General features: G+C 50.1%; 1 long non-coding RNA gene across 1 annotated transcript; it reads left to right on the top strand.

Annotated features, from left to right (window-relative positions):
- The first annotated feature begins 2,640 nt into the window (after nt 1-2,640).
- Nucleotides 2,641-12,363, top strand: LOC120858279. The gene is made up of 3 exons (XR_005719821.1): nt 2,641-2,721; nt 10,845-11,026; nt 12,097-12,363. It is a non-coding gene; the product is annotated as an uncharacterized LOC120858279 (long non-coding RNA).
- Nucleotides 12,364-20,690: the final 8,327 nt, after the last annotated feature.

The following is a 20,690-nucleotide window of genomic DNA, read 5'->3' as shown; positions in this document are numbered from 1 at the left end:
GGACTTGGGAGAGATATTCAGGTGGCAATCAGGAATATGGATCTGAAACTTTCCTGAGAGTCCGGAGATGTGGGTCTACGAGCTGTCATCTTTGGGAGTGGATGGGATTGGCCGGAGGAGGTTGAGGTACCGTCCTGGGGATCCTAACACCCAAGGCTGAGGCTCCCAGTCTGGCTTTTGTGATGGTCTCCTGAGTCCATGAGCCCCCTGAGTTGTATGGGAGATGCTGACAATCTGTGATTGTGCTTCAGAGTCTCAAAAGGGTGCAGTTCAGTTCAGTTCAGTTGCTCAGTCGTGTCCAACCCTTTGTGACCCCATGGACTGCCATGCTTCCCTGTCCATCACCAACTCCCAGAGCTTGCTCACACTCATGTCCATTGAGTCAGTGATGCCATCCAACCATCTCATTCTCTGTCATCCCCTTCCCCTCCTGCCTTCAATCTTTCCCATCATCAGGGTCTTTCCCAAGGAGTCTGTTCTTCGCATCAGTGGCCAGAGTACTGGAGCTTCAGCTTCAGCATCAGTCCTTCCAATGAATATTCAGGACTGATTCCCTTTAGGATTTACTGGTTTGACCTCCTTGCAGGCCAAGGCCCAACACCACAGTTCAAAAGCATCAGTTCTTCAGTGCTCAGCTTTCTTTATTGTCCAACTCTCACATCCATACATGACCACTGGAAAAACCATAGCTTTGACTAGACAGACCTTTGTCAGCAAAGTAACGTCTCTGTTTTTTAATATGCTGTCTAGGTTGGGCATAGCTTTTCTTCCAAGGAGCAAGCATCTTTTAACTTCATGGCTGTAGTCACCATCTGCAGTGATTTTGAAGTCCCCCAAAATAAAATCTGTTACTGTTTCCATTGTTTCCCCATCTATTTGCCATAAAGTGATGGGACTGGATGCCATGATCTTCGTTTTTGGAATGTTGAGTTTTAAGCCAGCTTTTACACTCTCCTCTTTCACTTTCATCAAGAGGCTCTTTAGTTCTTCTTTGCTTTCTGCCATAAAGGTGGTGTAATCTGAGGTTATTGATATCTCTACTGGCAATCTTGATTCCAGTTTGTGCTTCATCCAGCCCGGCATGTCACATCATGTACTCTGCATTTAAGTCAAATAACCAGGGTGACAATATATAGCTTTGACGTACTCCTTTCCCTATTTGGAACCAGTCTGTTGTTCCATATCCGGTTCTAACTGTTGCTTCTTGACCTGCATACAGATATCTCAGGAGGCAGGTCAGGTGGTCTGGTATTCCTATCTCTTGAAGAATTTTCCTGTTTGTTGTGGTATGGCCCACCAAAAAGATTAAGGGCTACAGATACAAATGGTGGGTAGATAAAGTGAATTCAGGAGTGCAAAGAAGTGGCCAGAGAGATAGTAAGAAATTCTGAAGGTGATGTCAGGAGGTTAAGGAAATCATCTTTCAAAACAGAGGGAGTATCCACTCTAATATTGCAGGAGGTCAGATAAGAAAAGCTTGAGATTTGGCTCAGTTGATCATGGATGGCTTTAATAACTTCTGGGACTGGTGGCTGGGGTCAGAGTAGATAGGAAGAGATGAAAATAGAGAACGAATATGGCCTCTTTTTTAGGGGAAGAACAAAAAAAGGGGTCAAGGATAATTTCCCTCCCTCTTTCCCTCTTTCCCTTTTTCCTTACCTTTTTTTTTTTTTTTGTCTATTCTATTTTTGTCTGCATGACATGTGAAATCTTAGTTCCCCGACCAGGGATTGCACCTGTGCGCCCTCAGTGGAACTGTGGTGTCTTAACCACTGGGCTGCTAAGGAAGTCCCCTTCTTTGCTTTTTTAAGGGAGGAAGGGTCTTGAGCAGGGATACAGATAGAGGGGGAAAATCCCTCCTAGGATGAAGGTGAGAGGAGCAGGACCAGAGAGAGAAGCCAGTTGATGTAGTGAGGTTCTAAGGGGTAGAGTTCGGAGTGCAGTTGAAGGGCCTGACTCAGAGCACAGCGAGGGCCACATCCCAGACAGGGGAGGAAAGGATGGGAATGGATACAGGCAGTGGGTGAGGGGATGTTGTTAAGGATGGTAGTGGCAGCCAAGGCGGTCCCTTTGGGCACCAGGAGTTTATGATTCTGATGTCTAGCAGAGGAGAGTGATGGTGCATCCGGCCTCACGTCAGCTAAGAGGACACTGCTTCTTCCTTAGCCTGGATCACTCTCCTCCTTATATGGGGCCTTGGAAGCCTTCCTTGACTGACACCTCCACTCTGCCCTTTCCCAGTACATGCCTCAGCTCCCCGTTCCCTTTTTGCCTCAGCACAGAGGCCAAGAGCTCCCCTTGGCTCAGTGTCTGTCTGTCTGTCTGTCTCTTGTCATCAGAGAAAAGGCTCAAGCAAGGAGGTGAGGAGGCGGTGGGAACACATGTGAATCTGTAAAACGGGTGGATTCTCCCTCAGGACCGTCCCCCCAGCTCTCAGGACAGGCTGTGCCCACAAGGGGGTGCTCGGCCAGACAAGGCCTGCGTGGCACCATCTGGGCAAGTGGCCCAGTTGGCAGGCTGGTAGCAGGGCCCTCACTCTGGTCAAGACCTTTGCTCCCTGCCCAGATGGCCCTGGCCTCCGTTGCCATGGCTGCTTTTTAGTTTGAGGTAAACAGAGCTCTTCCTCCTCCTGTCCAGACACCTAAGTGTCTCTCTGGGGAAGGGTTGGAATTTCAAGCGCCCAGGTGTCCCTCACTCCCCTTCCCGGAAGGCACAAGGGCGGTGAGTCATGCATTTAGGCCCCTCTCCACCCCCTCACTGCTCTCAGGCTGCCCTGCTTCCCCCTCCTGCCCCACCTGGCTCTGGAGAGAAACTGGGGAGGATGGGGTGAGGGCGGGGTCCTTGCTATCAAGCTGGGAGTGGGGTGGAGGGCAGAGCCTTCTTGTCCTCCCATCTAGGGGCCTGGATCCTGGGGCCTGAATCCAATCCCTGGAATCAGTGAGAACAATTACAGCTTCTTTCCTCCTTATCTGCTGGATCCTTAGGGCCTCGGGTGAGAGAGAGGAGAGGACAGAAAAAACAAATGTGGAGGAGAAGAATAGGAGAGCGGAGAAAATGATTCACCTGGATAGAATTGACTCTTGGAACCATTCATTCATTCATTCTCTCATTCTGTGAATCAAACAAATTCCTGCGCTGGGTGCTGAGGGAAATGGAAACTTGTAAGACAGAACCCTGTTATGTTTGTTTTTTTTTTTTCTGATGTGGTCCATTTTTAAAGTCTTTATTGATTTTGTTACAATATCGCTTCTTTTTTTATGTTTTGGTTTTCTGGCCATTAGGCATGTGGCATCTTAGCTCCCTGACCAAGGATTGAAACTGCCCCCCATGCCCTGGAAGGCAAAGCCTTAACCACTGGACTGTCAGGGAAGTCCCACCACCCTGATTTTGAGGAAGTGCCTTAGAGAGCAGGTATGAAGGCCCTGGATTGTTATCTGGGGGCCCTGGCTTGAGCCCCAAATATCACTGGATGGGCAAATCACTTCTCTAAGCCTTGGGTTCCTTGTCTGTGAATGAGGATAAAGATACTGAACTCCTAAGGTTACTGAGAAGATCAGATGAGACGAATATGGACGACGGCTTCATTCGCCTTTGTCCACTGCCTGTCAGATGCCTGTGGCTCGGGTTTACAATCAGGGAGGGGTGCTCAGACAGGTATAACCCAGCCCAGGGTGTAACAAAGGTTGGTTCTTGGGGTCTCTGTGGGAGGGGCCATTTCCTACTGTGCTGACTGTGGCGGGTGGCGTGGGGAGGTACCTGGTGTGTGATTTTCATTCAGTAAATGTTTGCAGAGTGCCCGGGGTGTGCTGGAGCCAGGGCCTGCAGGAAGGGTAAGGTTTCAGCTGGTGCAGATGCCAAGGATGGCGGCAGGAGGGACAGGCAGAGCCCTAGGGCTGGGACAGGAGGCAGCTAGTGCCAGGCAGGAAGGACTCAGCTCCATCCTTCATGAGGAGCTTGACCTTTACTCTGAAGGCAAAGGAAGTTCTGAGCTGGGGAGTGACAGGATCAAAGTGGTGTTTGTAGAACAGTCTGCCTGGGCCCTGGGCCCTTGGAGAGGACAACTTGGAGCAAAGCAAAGTAAGCGCAGTGTGGAGGTGGAGGGGGGCTGGGCCTCAGGGAAAAAGCCTACGTGTCTAGAAGCCTCAGGCGGGCAGTGAGGTCACCTCTCCCCCAACTCTGTGAGGAGGAGGAGGAGTGCGTTCGCAGCTGCACGTCTTTGTTCCTGGGGCCCCTTCTCACCTGCCTGCGAGAAGGCGGGAGGGAACATGGCAGGGAGCTGGAGAATTTCTCAGGGACACAGACAGCAAGGAACACTGCCTCTTCTCTCCTCCTTCCTCCACGGAAGCCAGGGCTCCGCTCAGGGGGGAAAGGGGACAGACTGGAATTAGGATTGGGCTCCCTTCTGGGTCCTGCTCCAATCCCCCAAGAAAGAAGGTGAGTCAACTGCCATTTTTGAAGCTGGAGAAGTAGTTGATGGTGGCAGAGAAAGGGAAAACTCACAGGCCACAAGAAATTCACTGTCCTGAATGTCCAAAGCTGCTGCCTGCAATACAGTGCTGTCCAGCCCCCGGGACCTAACTTTCTTGGGAGGGAAATTTCTGGCTAGGGGCTGGCTGATAGGAATCCAAGACACTTAGCCTTTGCTGGGGCTAAGTGATCAGTGATCCTGGCCATCCTTTGCTCCCACTTCATTTCCGGATGGACCACCCATGCTGGGGTGACTCAGGTGTATGGCCCAGGCCTCCCAACCCCCAGGGCTGACTCAGCCTGAATTCCGGGGAATGCGGAGATAGCTCTCCCCAGCTCTCCGGGGGTGGAGAGATAAGGTTTATGGCTGATTCTCTGCAAGGTGGTGGGCTGTGCGGACATACCTCCAATTGCATTCTTCTTGGGCCTGACCTTGCTACACAGACTTTTCCAGGAATTTCAGGCATCTCAGCACCATATTCAGAAATCTGCTCCTTGGCACCTCCTCCCCCAGGAGGTCTCCTCACCACCTAGGCTGTGGCTTGCTCTTGTCCCCTCGAGGCCTGCTGTTCCCACTCTCCTCTGGGCCTGGGGCTCTGGGCCCCATGTCCCACTGTAGGTCTGAGTGAAAAGAGACCCCCCACCCCTAACGCTGCACCGCTCCTTTTGCAAAGGAGCATCCCTTCTTTCCTTTTCCCTCATTCTGCTCCTCCTTGTGTTAGCCGGCCCTTGCTTCAGTCTAGCCTTTTCTCCCTTTCAATACTCAAACTTCCACTTAGTTTAATATTTATTTTCATTTTATCTCCACGTCACATTTTCTGCATTAAAAAATAGTCATATAATAACAATAGATGGAGTATGACCTTTCAAAATTGTGACCATATTGTATATGCCTTTAACTTGTATGATATTGTACAGCACTAAAAAAGACTTCGTGAGTATTGGGACTTCCTTGGTGGTCCAGTGGCTGTGACTCCAGGCTCCCAATGCAGGGGGCCTGAGTTCCATCCCTAGTTGAGGAACTAGATCCCACATACCCCAACTAAAGATCCCATGTGCCACAACTAATACCTGGTGCAGCCAAATAAATAAATTTATATATATATAAATATAAAGACTTGGTAGATATTGAAAAAATTTGGATTTGGGGAAAAATTATATATAATCATACTCACTTCCTGTATCTCCTACACCGTCAGAAAAAAAAAGTGAACTTTACACACTTTGAAAGATGGGATGCACAGAGAAAGATACACCCAAGTAACAGAGAACACAGAGGCCAAACAGCAGACGTGTCAGAAGCACAGACGAGACAGCGAGACAGCTCAGGGCTCACAGCAGAGAGGAGGAGTCACAAAAAGGCTCAAGCTTTGAAACACCACCGCTGGGGCCTTATTGAAAGGGAGAAAAGACCAGACTGAAGGGAGGACTGGCTAATTCATGGCACAGCAGGAGCAGAGATCAGTGAAGCAGGGCGGCGATGCTCCTTTGAAAGGGAGGAAGGCATTACTTTGGAGAAGGAAATGGCAACCCACTCCAGTGTTCTTGCCTGGAGAATCCCAGGGACGGGGGAGCCTGGTGGGCTGCCGTCTATGGGGTCGCACAGAGTCGGACATGACTGAAGCGACTTAGCAGCAGCAGCAGCAGCAGCAGCAGCAGACTCTGGAGGGCAGGTGAGAATGGGCTTATCACAGGAGCCCCTTAACGGAGGAGAAGGAGACAACAGACAGGGGGTGGGTGAATTCTTGGAGGAGAGCTTATAGTTTCCACCCATCAGAGCCGTAGGTTTTTTTTTTTTTAACTTAAAAAAACCTTTTTCTTTTATATAGGAATATAGCCAATTAACAATGCTGTGATAGTTTCAGGTGGACAGCAAAGGGACTCAGCCATATCAGCCATATATATAAACATGTCTCCATTCTCCCCCAAACTCCCCTCCCACCAGGGTGCCACATAACAGTGAGCAGAGTTCCCTATGCTATACCATAGGTCCTTCTTGGTTATCCATTTTAAATAGAGCAGTGTGCACATGTGGATCTTCAACTCCCTAACTATCCTGTGCCCCTATCCTTCCCAGCAGTAGTTCTATATGGGGACTGCACAGGGGTAAAGAAAATCTCTTGCAAACATTAGCATTATAGAATTGATTTTATATAGGAGAGAACAAAAGCTGAGTGCCCAAATCAGATGTGATTTCAAGCTTAATGTTTTCCCCAAGACATTGCAATCACTTTGGGAAGATCAAAGTTCTAAAAATGAAATGAATTTAAATGTCATTAACAATAAAATGTAATTTCAAGGAATTTTAAAAATAAATGGAATTGCTCCTTCATTGAACAGATGCAACAACTGGAGCTCTGAGAGGGGAAGGGACCTGTCTAAGATCACACAGCAATTTAGAGATTGAGTTGAGACTGAGTTGAGACTGGTTATTTGATTTCCCAGTTTAATCGGCTGCGGCTGTATATGTTGTTTCAAGAACTGTTGAAAACAATTCTTAAAACGAAAATGAAAAAAAAAAAAAAAGAATTCTCATGACAAAGCCTAGAGCACTTTGGAGGTGGTGGAGGAATTTGCAGAAGTGAAAGGTCTTGAGGGTGTGTCAGCTCACAGGATTTGTGGGCTGGGCAGGGAATGGGAGCAGGAGGTCAGCTAGCCAGGGAGCCTGCTCTCAGCTGTCCTGGGATTCCTAAGCCCCCACAGATCAGCAGGGCAGCTTCTGCAGGCCTTCTGGAAGTCATCTTCCTTTGCCAGAGGTGCTGGCTGATGACAGTGAACGCTTTCATGCTGGCCTGGAGGATCTGTACCCTATCCCCTGTGTCTCTGTGTCTGGTTAGACTCAGGACGGGGAAACCCAGCGGGACTGGGAAACCTAACTGGGTTTTGGAGCCAGAAGAGTTGGGTTGGATTCTGATCCTGACACCGAGGACCTTACAGAATGTATCTAAAGTTCCTAAACTTCTGCATGTTGATGTATAAATAAGACTAACTGTACTTTCCTCATAGGTTTAATTGTGAGGATTAAATGGGGTTATAAAAAGTCTATGATTCAGGGAGTGCCTGGCATATGGCAAGACCCTGAAGGGATGGGGAGAGAGGGAGGGGTAAGGCAGGGAGACAGACAGGGCCCAGTTCTCCTGTTAGAGCACAAGCTATTCTCAACCTTGATGCTCAGTTTCCTCAGCTGTAAAATGGAGACAGTGCTGATTTCATAGTTTCTCTAAGGATTAAAAGCTGTCATTATTGCCTTAAGGAAACTCCTAAGTCATGGATACTTACACCCATGCCCAACTCTGGGAGACCAGATCAGAGTCCTGGATGGGAAATCGGGGGAGAAGTCTGAGAGGGAAATTCTGGGAGGGCTTCCTGTAGGAGGGAGTGGAGCCAGAGAGAGGAGAGTCTGGTGAGGAAACCAGGTGGAGAGAGAGTTTGTGTAGGAGCTGGCTGTCATGTGAAACAGGGTCAGGCTGTGGGTGGGGAGGGCTGGTTGGAGGTGGAGGGTTCCTGTGGCTGCAAATGTGGGGGCCTTGGGAGCTACGGGCCCATGGAACTAGGAGGAGGCCTGGGGACTCTGACTTCTGCAGCGGGGCACTCCTGAGCCAGAAGCTCTGAGCTGGTAGGGAAATGGCCCTCTGCTTTGTCTCCCAGGGCTTCCCTTGAGGCTCAGCTGGCAAAGAATCCGCGGGCAATGTGGGAGACCTGGGTTTGATCCCTGGGTGGGGAAGATCCTCAGAGAAGGGGAAAGGCTACCTACTCCGGTATTCTGGCCTGGTGAACTCCATGGACTGTATAGACCATGGTCTCGCAAGGAGTCGGACATGACTGAGCCACTTTCACTTTTGTCTCCCATGTCATGGAGGCTGTTTCTGTGGCTTCTCCTAGCTTTCCAAGACGATCACCTGGGAAACCGAGGAAGGAGAGAGAGGGCAGTACAGGAGCAACGCCTTGGGGAATCCTGGCCTCAGGCTGGAATTCTGTTGGGAATGCAAAAACACAGACTGCTTTGTGTTGCCATAGAAGCTTGCCTAACACTCCTTGGGGCTAAACAGGTTCCAGCTGGCTGGGCTGGCTGGGACCAAGCCCAATTCCACCTTCCAGGTCAGCAGCTTTGTCACTAGACCTAGGGTTGTGTCACTGTGATCTGTTTTGGAGTTGTCTTAGCCCTTAGAGACCAAGGAATCCCGGAAGGTATGTTGGATATTGGGTGGTAGGTAGTACCGACCTGATCTGACCTGAGCTGCTCTCCTACCCTCTCTAATACACACACACACACAATGGCATAGACTGAGCAGTGATTAGTGAATTCATTCATCATATGTTGGGAGGTGCTTTCTAATCACTTTCTAAGGCTGCAGATATAGTAGTCAGTAAAGCAGTCAAGGTCTCTGCTCTCACGGGCTTTCTTTTTTTTTGGGGAGGTGTCCCCTAGGTCTGTCTGGATTACTAAGTAAGAGAGGTAATTCAGATGTTCAGTGAATGAATATAATATATATATTTTGGATTGCTAAATAAAAGAAGACAGATTTTGGGGGGACATTTCTTCTGGGTTATTCACACAGACTCTATAAGAAAGCATCACTGAAAACAGCATGCCCAGGCTTTGGACTTATCCCAGACTTGAGGTCAAATCTTGAAGGACCTTTAGACTCCTTATCTGTAAAGCGGGGTAATGTTTCCTTCCTTCTGGGTTATTTTATGATTATAAATATGTAAGAGATCTGACACTTTGACCATTAGTGCTGCTGCTGCTGCTGCTAAGTCGCTTCAGTCGTGTCCGACTTTGTGCGACCCGATAGCCGGGGGCCCACTGTCTCTGGGATTCTCCAGGCAAGAACACTGGAGTGGGTTGCCATTTCCTTCTCCAATGCATGAAAGTGAAAAGCGAAAGTGAAGTCGCTCAGTCGTGTCCGACTCTTAGCGACCCCATGGACTGCAGCCTACCAGGCTCCTCCGTCCATGGGATTTTCCAGGCAAGAGTACTGGAGTGGGGTGCCATTGCCTTCTCTGACCATTAGTGGGAACCCAGCAAATGAAAGCTGATATCATTATCACCATCATTTATTTCCCACATCACCACCTTCACCATCATCAAGGATGGCAGGGAAAAGAGCCCTGGGTTGGGAGCTGAGGAAGCAGAGTGGGTGTCACAGGCAGAACTCAGTTTGCATGGCTGGCTTCCTTGGAATTGGATTTGCAAGCTTCTGTTTTGCATTGCAGCAGTTTTGCATGTTATCCCTTTATTACAATCCCAGAGACTCCTTCTTAAACTCACAATCACCACCTCTCTCCAGTTACCCTCAACCCTTCTGAACGATCGCTCTCTGCCTTGTGAACACCTCCCATGGGCTGAGTGGACACTGCAGAGGACACAGAGATGCATGAGGCATGGTCCCATCCTTCAAGGACTTCATTTTCACCAGGCAAATGAGTCAAAGTGGGTGTGAACCCAAGTTCCATGGGCTGCTGGTCCTGAAGATGGTGAAGGAACGGGGAGGCTGCACGTGGGGGAGAGGTGATGCGAGTCGAGCTAACATTGATTGAAAATCTACAACTGTCAACTTACCTGATCGTCAGACCAGTCCTTAGGTAGTTCCATTTTCCGCTGCGGAAAAGGAACCTCAGAGGGATTAAGTAGCGTGCCCAGCTTCACACAGCTGGGAAGTGGTTACACAATTCTTGTGATCGCATTCAGTAACCTTTGGCCCTCAGTCACACTGGCTGCAGTAGGACATGTATCAGCAGGCTTGGTCAGTCCCACAAGTGAGGAGTCCACTGCCTTCAGTCCAGTCTTCTTCAGAGCCATGTGGACTTGAGCACTTACCCATCCTTGCCTGGAGGGATAAACCTACAAACTCTAGCAAGTTTCCATGAGGAGAAGTTCACAGTGCACATAGTAGGTCTCAGAACGTGTGTCTGGGGCCCTGCCAACCCATCTATTGAACTTCTGCCACCACTTCCCAGGTGACAATGCAGATTGCACTTGTCCAAAGCTTGGGCTTTGGGGGAGTCTTTTCTCACAGCCAGCAGAAGTCTCTCTCTGGGGGCTCCTTCCTGCTGGTGCTGGTCATATCCCAGGGGCCATACAGATGAACTGGAGAAGGAAATGGCAATCCACTCCAGTATTCTTGCCTGGAGAATCCCATGGGCAGAGGAGCCTGGCAGGCTACCGTCCATGGGGTCACAAGGGTCAGACACGACTTAGCGACTAAACCGCAATCACCACCACACAGATGAATGCCCCTTCTTCCTCTGGCAGTCTGTGCCTCTTCTCCAGGGAGCATACTCTCAGTGCCAGCTACCTAAGAGGTCTGCAGAATGTGGTTTGCATTCATCTCCTCATCCCAGACATCTCTTTGCATTGGCTCCCATTTGTCAAGGTCCCTTGTCAGAGTCAGACAAGAGCCAAACCCTGTTCTCCAAGCATGGCATGACGGGAGGGGAGAAAACAGGTTCTCCCAGATTTGGATCTCCTGTTGAGGACCGCAGAGGATTTCATGGTGGCCTCATCACCCTGTTGCTGGTGTGAAGGTGTGTGTGTGCGTGCATGTGATGAACAAAGGTAAGGTGATGGGTGTAAACTGTGTGTATTCAGGGGGAGAGTCTACACATTCCCTCTGCGGCCTCTTCTCTGGATGGATGCCCTGCCAGACAGAGGTTGGCGCAGGGATGGGAACCAGACATAGATGCTAGTGGATGCTGTCCTGTCTGCAAGAAGCTGTGGTCTGACTCTAAGGTCCAGCAGCTCGTGGTGAGTGTGAGCTGCAGTCTGCTAGAGCAAAAGGTGCTAGCATCAGAAGGGAGCTACTGGAAGTGCCTCTGAGTCACCTTCTCGCTTCCCTTCATGTTGGACTCGGCCAGGCAATCAACTGCCATATCCTGTTGGTTCTTTCTTCTTACCATCCTCTCACTGCCCTGCTCCTGGCACCCCACAAGCCTTCTCACTTGTGCTGCAGTATACAAGTGAGAAGGCTAGTCTAGTGTCCTGCCGGTTTTAGCCCCTACTGTCCAATCTTCCTAAAGCACTGCTTTAACCGTGTCTTCCTCCCGGCCCACATCTTCCCTGGCCCCCGTGACCTATAGGATAAACTGTCTGGCCTTCAAAACCCTCAATCCCATCCCCTCCTCCCCACCTGGCCTTGCTCTTTCATAGGAAACCTGTTCTTATCCAATAACTCACTGCATTTCATAGATTTCTTTTCTAAACTCACTTCCATCAAGCCCAAACTCATTTTGTTTTTCTTTCAAATTCATTTAAAACAGCTCTTCTCTTCTTCTGAATTCCTATATCCTATGTCTGAATCACTCATTTATCTGAGATCAATATTTCCTTGATAAGTAGAAAAGGTAGACTTTGACCAGGCAGGATTTATATTTATACAACGGCTGGGTACACCAATATCTTTATACCCCTACAGCCTCTATATTTCCACATCTCCTTTGTGTACATTGGGATTACAGTGAGTAGTGAACATCTGTTGTTTTTACCTGCGCAGCATCTCTTCTTCTTCTTTTGGTGAATTACCTTCTTCTGCCCTTCTTCTAGAGAGTTTGGGAAGGGCTGACCACCTTGTCCTCTGCCTAGCTCACAATCTGGTATCTCAGTCCCCCCACTACTGTGATTGGTTCCAGGAGGAGCACGTGACCTCAGTCAATCCAATGGGAGTCAGTTTTGGAACTTAAGCCATACAGACTGGGAAAGTGGCTCTCCCTTGGTTGCCATCCTCACTGCAGCATGGACATGGTCAGCTGAGAAGGAAGCCCACACAGAAGGAAACAGTCAAGGGAAGGAGAGAAAATCCGATGCCATGATCAAGTCCCTCATCTGGCTATACCAAAGCCAAATATACATCTCGAACCTCCCAACTATGTAAGCAAATAAATGCTGTTTCATGCTTAAGCCCACTTGACTTGGGTCTCAGTCACTTGCAGTCAGGAGTCCTCAGCAACAATGAATACCTGGGTGTCTTGGTTTGGATGGCTTAGCTGCGTGTGTACAGGGACTTGTGTGATGTGCATTGAAGGGTGGCATGCATGTGGCTGTGATGGGTGGGAGAGGTGGCATTACTCACGCTTGGACGATGAGTGTGTGTCTAAGTGGGGAGGGTAAGGGGCTGACGAGCTGTTAGGATCAGAGGGGATGTATGCACACAGGGTGGGCATGTGAGTGACTGTTTGCCCTTAACTCCTGTGTGTCCTGAGGGCAGGGGCTGAGTTTGAATTACATGTATCTAGGGAGAACCTAGCAGGTGCTCAGAAAATACCTGCTTATCATCATTAGGCTCTACCCTCTGGAGAAAATACACATTGTTTTCAGACTGAAGCCAAATTCCTTGGACTCCTTGAGTGATATATAGAATCATAAAACTTGTGTTAATGTTCACGGCTGACTATCCCCACCCCTAATAACAGGAGAGGAAACAGATCCATATAGGAGTCATTTGTCGAGGCATAGCCAGATGTCACCAGGTGGAGTCTTTACTTCCTTCTTCTCCAGGAGGTGGGGACAGAGGTGGGCAGGGCTGGCCTTGGGCACTTTTGAGGAGACCCCCCCCACCCCCAGTCCTGCTTCTCCGTGAGCTGTGGTTGAGTTTATGGTAGGTGATTAACCTCACGCTGGATGTTTATGGTAGAATTTCTGGGAATTTATTACCAGCTCCCATGAATCTTGATCTCTGAGCCCTTTCTCCAAGGTGGGCTGGGCCGTAGCAGCTTGCATCTCATTTCTTTCTGTTCCTCCCTCAGCTCCTCACTTCACCAGAACAGAATGGTCTCCCCAAGCCAGAGCTTCCCTGCCAGGGTGTCTGGTCACACCAGCTGTGCCAAGAGTGAGCTACACCTGTGTGATGCGCTGGGCCCACCAGCTCTCTGAGTGTCAGAGGGAGGCTTTGCGTGGCCAGGGCACCCCTATTCCCAAGCATTTACCCCAGCTTACCATGCACAAATGATCACTTCCTGTGGGCCATGACTCTTGACTGCGGAGACGGTTTGGAATGGCCTAAGAAGTGGCTGTTTCCCGGGATGAAGCGGTGAGATCTGGAGACCGGCAGAGCTCTCAGAAGATCACGCCTTGCCCATGACCTTTCACCACCCCACCTGCATTGTGCAACTTTCTCTTCTGAACCAGATGTGGAAGGGTTCAGGAACCAGATCCTGAACCTGTGTATCAGGACGGCAAGAAGGGGCCCATCTTCTTAACCCAGGGCTGGACTGGGTGCCTGGGCTTGTGTGTCAGAATGTGCCCTACCCTGGGGCTCTGATGAGCATGAAGTATCAAGGCATTCAAAGGCTCCTTTTTCAAGTTGAAGAACAGTTGGTTCGTAGTGCTGTGTTAGTTTCAGTTATACAGCAAAGTGATTCAGTTATACATGGACATATGTATATGCTTCTGCAGATTCTTTTCCAATATAGGAAAGATACTGAATATACTACAAGATATTGAATACAGTTCCCGCTGCTATACAGAACATCCTTGTTGTTTAGCTATTTTATATACAGTAGTAGTGTGTGTCTGTGATTTTGAAGTGTAGAGCTGGAGAAGAGAGATCTCTGAGCCCTTTCTCCAACGTGGGCTGGGCCGTAGCTGCTTGCATCTCATTTCTTTGTGTTCCTCCCTCAGCTCCTCACTTCACCAGAACAGAATGGAGAGTCCCTTGGACAGCAAGGAGATCAAATCAGTCAATCCTAAAGGAAACTCACCCTGAATATTCATTGGAAGGACTATTACTGAAGGTGAAGCTCCAATATCTTGGCCACCTGATATGAACAGCTGACACATTGGAAGAGACCCTGACGCTGGGAAAGGTTGAGGAGAAAGGCAAGAGGAGAAGGGAGCGAAGGATGATGAAATGGTTAGATAGCATCACTGACTCAATGGACATGAATTTGAGCAAACTCTGGGAGGGAGTGGAGGACAGAGGAGACTGGCATGCTGCAGTCCATGGGATCACAGAGTGGGACACGACTTAGTGACTGGACAACAGTGTGTATTTGTTGATCCCAAACTCCTAATTTATTCCTCTCCAAAGGGTCCTATTCAACCCCACTAGTTGTGGGTTTTTAAAGGGGTATCTGGGGGATGTTTTTCAGACCACAAGGCGCTCTTTTTAAGCAGACCCCTAGATTTCTCTGAGGTCGGGGGATGTGGGCTGAAAAATGAATACTCACAAGTCCGTCACAGCCTGAAACTTCAGGCAATGTTGTGGTAAGGGAGCTCACCTCAGCATCCTTCCCCACCAGACCTCCTGCCTCCCCAGAGGGTACTTGGACTCGGTGCTGACACTCGGTTCTTCTTCCCATCAAAGTACGCTGCTGTCCTCAGCCCCCCTCTCTCAGGCCCTGCCCCTGGGAGTGTCAGTTTGCTGATCTGAGGGTGGTGTCCAGGCTGCTAAACCATCAATATACCAAGTTAGTGACTAAGGACTCCTAAATATTCACCTTTCAATAGAAATCTTCAGGCTATACCTTGCTTAATTCACAGGAGGCTCCTACCTGCACTGAACTGGTATGAAAGGAACCAAAAAGCTACTTCCCCACACTGTTTTGGAGCTTCCCTGGTGGCTCACTGGTAAAGAATCCACCTACAACGCAGGAGATGCAGGAGACTGGGATTTGATCCCTGGGTTGGGAAGATTCCCTGGAGGAGGGCATTGCAACCCCCTCCAGTATTCTTGCCTGGAAAATCCCATGGACAGAGGAGCCTGGCGGGCTATTGTCTGTGAGGTAGGAACACCACACTGTTTAGGGTATTGTCTGACAAGCAAATACCCTAAGTGAACGAGTGAACGAATGTGTGAATAAAAACAGGAGGGAATAAAGGCCTGGAGTCCCTTCCCCTAACTCCCCGCCTTGGTCTTCAGGTTGCTGGGCAGGAAATTCAAAACAAAAGACCACTGGACAATAGCTCCATTGCCAAGCAACCCAGGCCACAGGGGGCTCAGATGGTAAAGCGTCTGCCTGCAATGCAGGAGACCCAGGGCTAGGAGTGAGGGTAGGCGTGGGGGCCGTAGCGGAGACCCAGGTCCTTGCAGTTCCTTTCCCCCTCCTGCACTTCTGTCTGGTTACCTGAATCACCTTTAGGAATGAGTTTTTCTTGCAGTGGAGGTATGTAGGCAGGTGGGCTGTGCAACTCCTTCCTTAGGGGCCCATCCTCCTGGGGAGCCAGTGACTCCGTCTCCCCCTTCCCATCACTCAGACCTCCTGCACGTTGTCCTCACCTCACCCCATCTGGGTCCTCTCTCAGTCTCTGTGTGTGTCCCTGGAGTGTCAGGCTCTGGGGACTGGTCACTATCTTCTTTCCTGAAGGGCAGGTATCTCATTCTTTCTGACCAGGGACCCTGAAGTGCTGGACTTGGGCTGTAGCCTACATCCTCCTGGAAGAGGAGAAAGGTGTGTTTCTGGAGGTCTTCATGTGAGAGGAGAGCCAAGGCCAAGAGCTCAACCCTGGCTGCTGCAAGGAAGCTTTTAAAGCATGCAGGTGGGCTTCCCTGGTCACTCAGTGGTAAAGAATCCACCTGCTTATGCAAGAGACACGGGTTCAAGCCCTGGTCAGGGAAGGTCCCACATGCCTCGGATCAGCTGAGCCCGTGTGCCACAGCTGTTGAGCCTGCACTCTAGAAGCAGAGAGCTGCAGCTACTGAGCCCATAGGCCACAGCTACTGAAGCCTGCGACTCCCAGAGCCTGTGCTCTGCAACCAGAGAAACCACTGCAATGAGAAGCCCGCACACCGCAACTGGAGAAGCCCCTGCTCGCCATAACTTGAGAAAAGTCCGCAAAGCGATGAAGACCCAGTGCACTCAAAAATAAATTAATAAAATCATTTAAAAATTAAAAGAGTTCTTGTATTAAAAAGAAATACAGGGGCAGCCTGGGTGATTTTGGTGTGCATGCTCCAGACAGAGAACCAAAATTAAGAGGAAGGACGACAATGACTGAGCTACGGTTGACTGTCTGTCCAGTAGACGGCTGCGTCCAGTTTGGCATCAGTGGATATGAGGGTATAACGAAGGGAGAGCAGGCTGGAGACCTCATCACCTCCAGGCTGTAGGCTTGTCTCCTTTCTTCCATTAGGAAGCTTACCTTCCTACTTTTCTCCCCGTGCCTGTTCTAATAATTTCTGACTACATCTTCTGTCAAAAAGTTTGTTTTGGAGGACATTCGTGGTTGTCCAATCAAAGCATGTAAGTTCTGTGACAGCAGAACATGGATCAAGGCTCTCAGAGTGGGGAGGATTGGGAAGTTCTGGTCCAAACCCCTACCTGAGTTAAGAACCCCACAGTGAACCCAAAGAACAGCTGGTTAGCACCCCTTGTTCTCCAGACTTCTAGGGACAGGAGCTCGTTGCCTCTCTAGGCAGTCTATTCCCATTCAGACTGGCTTGAATCATCAGAGCTGTGTTTATCACAATGACAAATAGTCACCATTTACTGAGCACTGACTACAAACAATTTTGGCCTTGAGGCACAGGGCACAAAAATGAACAATCAGATCAACTTTATTATTCATGACGTGGCTTACTGATGGGTTTTCCCACCATCTGTGGCTTTCCACTTAAATTGTTGTTGCTGCCTCAGCACTAAACTCAGATATTTCCATGTCAACAGGAAGACTCAAATGCTCATCTTTTAAAGTGACTTCAGTTCTTTGGATACTCTGCTCCACCTTACCTTCAGCATCTAAACAAAATCTTCCCTTCTGTCCCCTGAATCCTATGCTGGTCTGCAAAGTCCCTAGTTTATATATGTGGCTGATTTATGCTTTTGTGGATTGCCTGTTTTTGTGACAGCTTTATTAAGCTATAATTCACATACCACGCAATTCAACCATTTAAAATGTACAATTCAATGATTTTTACTATTTTCACAGGCTTGCACAATGATCATAATTGAATTTAGAACATTTTCTTAAGTCCTAAAAGAAACTCATATTTTTACCAGTCACTTCCATTCCCCCCAGCCCGGAGGTAGTTTGGCAACCATGGATCTGCTTTCTGTCTCTATGGATTTGCCGCTTCTGGACATTTCATACAAGTAGAATCATGCAATACGTGATCTTGTGTGACTGGCTCCCTTCACTCAGCATAACGTTTTTCAAGGTTCATCTGAACTGTAGCAGGCATGGGTGATTCATTCATTTTTACTGAGAATGGTATACCATTGTAGGGGGATGTTGCCTTTTGTCTCTCCATTCATCAGCTGGTGGATGTTCGTGTTGTTTGCATTTTGGCTTCTGTGAGTAGTGCTGCTTTGAGTGAGGTGTTTTTGTGTCACCAGTCCTGATCCCTGAGAGGAATGTATTCAGACCATCTTTTCGGAGGATTGTGAGTGATGTATGTTAAGAGCTACCGTGCTTACCCATCTCTGCCCTCAGCCTTGACCTGAGGCCTCCAGGCCTCCTTGGTGCCATCCTGCACCGTCACCATCAGGGTGAAGGGGGTGAGCGTCTCCTCCTTCCCTCTTCTGATTTCCAGGAAAGGCAGTTTGGAACAGAATCTGGGTCTGGGTTGGGCAGTCACCAAAAACACTTTCCCTTTTGTTGGGTAGGAAGCACTGTGCAGACCTCAGTGGCCGGAGACAGCTTTACAAGTTGTCCCCTCAGGCCACCTCAGTTCCATTTTCTGCTCCCTCATAACTTGGCCCTAGTCCTGAAAGTGAAGTGAAGTGAAAGTTGCTCGGGTATGTCTGACTCTTTATGACCCCATGGACTGTGTAGCCCACCAGGTTCCTCTGTCCATGGAAATCTCCAGTCAAGAAGACTGGATTGGGTTGCCATTCCCTTCTCCAGGAGATCTTCCTGACCCAGGGATTAAACCTAGGTCTTCTGCATTGCAGGCAGATTCTTTACTGGCTGAGCCACCAGGGCTTCCCTCTATTGCTTCCAAGCTGGAATCTCAGGCAGGGGTCACAGGAGTGGGCAGCTCTGGCCTCTTCTCTTGCACCCTAAGCTGGGTTTCAGGCATGGGGGAGGGGTTGGCTGGGGCTCTGGGCAATAGGGAGCTGACAAGAAAGATGCAAGCACTTTCCACCTGGGATCGTTCTGGGCTGCCCCGGCAAAGAGGAACTTCCCCTGGGTGAGATCTGGGCCTTCTTACAGCCTGAAAACCACACGGTCCTTGTAGGCCGCTTGTCTTCATCTTAAACAAAAGACACTCCTGCAACCAGGGGACCAGGTGGCTGGGGCTGGGGGTGGGAGGGCTGAGATTTCAGGGGAGGGCTCTGGGCTGCAGTTCTGTGCTTAGGACTTCAGGTAAGGCCTCTCCCCTCTGAGTGTGCCCAGGTCCACTGTGTGGACCACAGCGTGGGGGAGGAGAAGCAGGGAGCTGCCCGGTTGTCCCTCCCTTAGGCTGCCATACCTGTCTGACCAGCCCCTCCCTCTCTCCTTCCGCCTTCTCTGGGCCTGGTTTGGCACAGGGCCCATACCCCTCCCTTTGGTCTCAGGAAAGCGAAGTCTCCCAGCTCTGCTAGGTGTGGGTGTTTGTTGGGGAGGGGGGAGCTTGCATTCAAATCACTCCTTGGAAAACTAAGCATTGTTTAAAGGGGCTGAGAGAGGGCCTGGTACAAACAGGTACTGCCTGGTTCTGTGTGGCAGGAGGCCAGGCCTGGGGAGAGTGGGAAGAGAAAAGAGGGGAGGGAAGAAAGGGATGTGGTCATTGTGTCCCCTCTGAGAGACTCTGGGTTTGTCATTCCAGAAGGGACTTCAAAGTTCGTTCTTTTGTGTGTGTGTGCGTGGTCTGGAATGTGTGATCTGAGGGGAGCTTATCTGCATGTCTGTCTTTTGGGATTTCTCCGACTCCCAGGGAGAAGGTTTCTGGGTCTCGCTGTCCCTCTGTAAGGGTCTCTGTGCCTGTGCTCTGGGTGCCCGGGATGCCTGCCGGAGAAGGACGGAGAGTCATCCACTCACCTGCCCTGGGGACGGGCATGGTAGCAGTCACTTTGGTTGGGGCTTGGGGGCTATGGGCCACCTGTCCCTCTCCTCCAGGGAATCTGTTGGTTTCTAGTAAACAGCCACCCACTCCTCTCCATTTCATGCCCTGCAGGATCTATCAGAGAATCCAGCCCCAGCCATTAGGTAATTGCTACTGGAATCTCTGCCTTGGGGACCCAAAACTTGTGCTTTCCACCCACAGCCTGCCTCACCCTGCCCCACCCAGGCCCTGGGTGTCTTATTCAGCTCCCCATTCTCCAGCCTTCTGCAGGTGCATGCGGTGCCCCAACCTGCTCTCCTGACTCATTTTCTTAATGGGTTTGGGGAGACAGGTGCAGGGACTCTTTTCCTTCTACTATGGCCAGCGGGGGACAGGGGGGTGGCCGGGGAAGAGAAAGAGAAGCTGCTGGTTGACTCACCGTCAGGGCTCCCCACTCCACCCCCACCTCACAGTCCTGCCTCTTTCCTGTGATTCACCCACTGGGGGCTATGGGAATGACTCCTGCAAGCAGTGATGAGCAATGAGATGAGCCCCCGATGCAGCCACCTTCTCTCCTGACCTCCCCCAGCCTGCCCTTTAGCTCTTGTTCATCCTTCGCTGTGCCTTTCAGGCCTAAGAATCCTGTGATCTTGGGAGGAGAGAAAGATGCCACGGCGTTATGTCCTGGAAAAGCACTGTGTTGGATCTCACTTTAACTTTCACATACAGCCCCATAGCTAAGACAGTGAGTGTTCATTCATTCATTCATTCCATGAATATTTTTCCAGTGCCTCCTGGCACTGCACCAGGGGCTGAGGGTACAGCAGTAATAACTGAGGAAAGACCAGGCAAATGGTTGACCTCAGGTTCAATGATTTGGAACCCAAGTGTCCAGCCTGGGCAGACCTTCGTAATCACACGAAGTGGAGGAACGAACACAGGGTGGTGTCTTTGGAGTATCGGCTGCTCAGAGGAGCCTCAAATGCCAGGGGTCCCTTGCTGGCCGTGTCCCCCAGTGTGTGCATTGATTTCCCACGGGAGGAAAGGAGATAAGACCCAGGATTTGGGGCTGCAGTGGCTGGGCAGCCCTGGGCAAGCTCTGTTACAGGGAGCTTGTAGAGGCTGGCCGAGTCCTTGCACTTTCACATTCACAGAATTGCCTTTTCCTGGGTTCCAGGGTGGTGCAGGCGTGGGCTCTGGGGTGGGAGCAGCTCTCTGCTGCCCCCACCTGAGTCCGGCCTGTAGGTGGCAGGTGTCAGGTTAGGCCCTGCCCCCTCAGGGCCTAGCCACTCAGCTACAAGGCCAATCCCCTCCTCATGGGCT

The sequence above is a fragment of the Oryx dammah genome, unplaced genomic scaffold (genome assembly GCF_014754425.2).
Source record: "Oryx dammah isolate SB20612 unplaced genomic scaffold, SCBI_Odam_1.1 HiC_scaffold_29, whole genome shotgun sequence".
Classification (NCBI taxonomy): domain Eukaryota; kingdom Metazoa; phylum Chordata; class Mammalia; order Artiodactyla; family Bovidae; genus Oryx; species Oryx dammah.
This window is presented reverse-complemented; position numbering and strand designations above follow the sequence as displayed.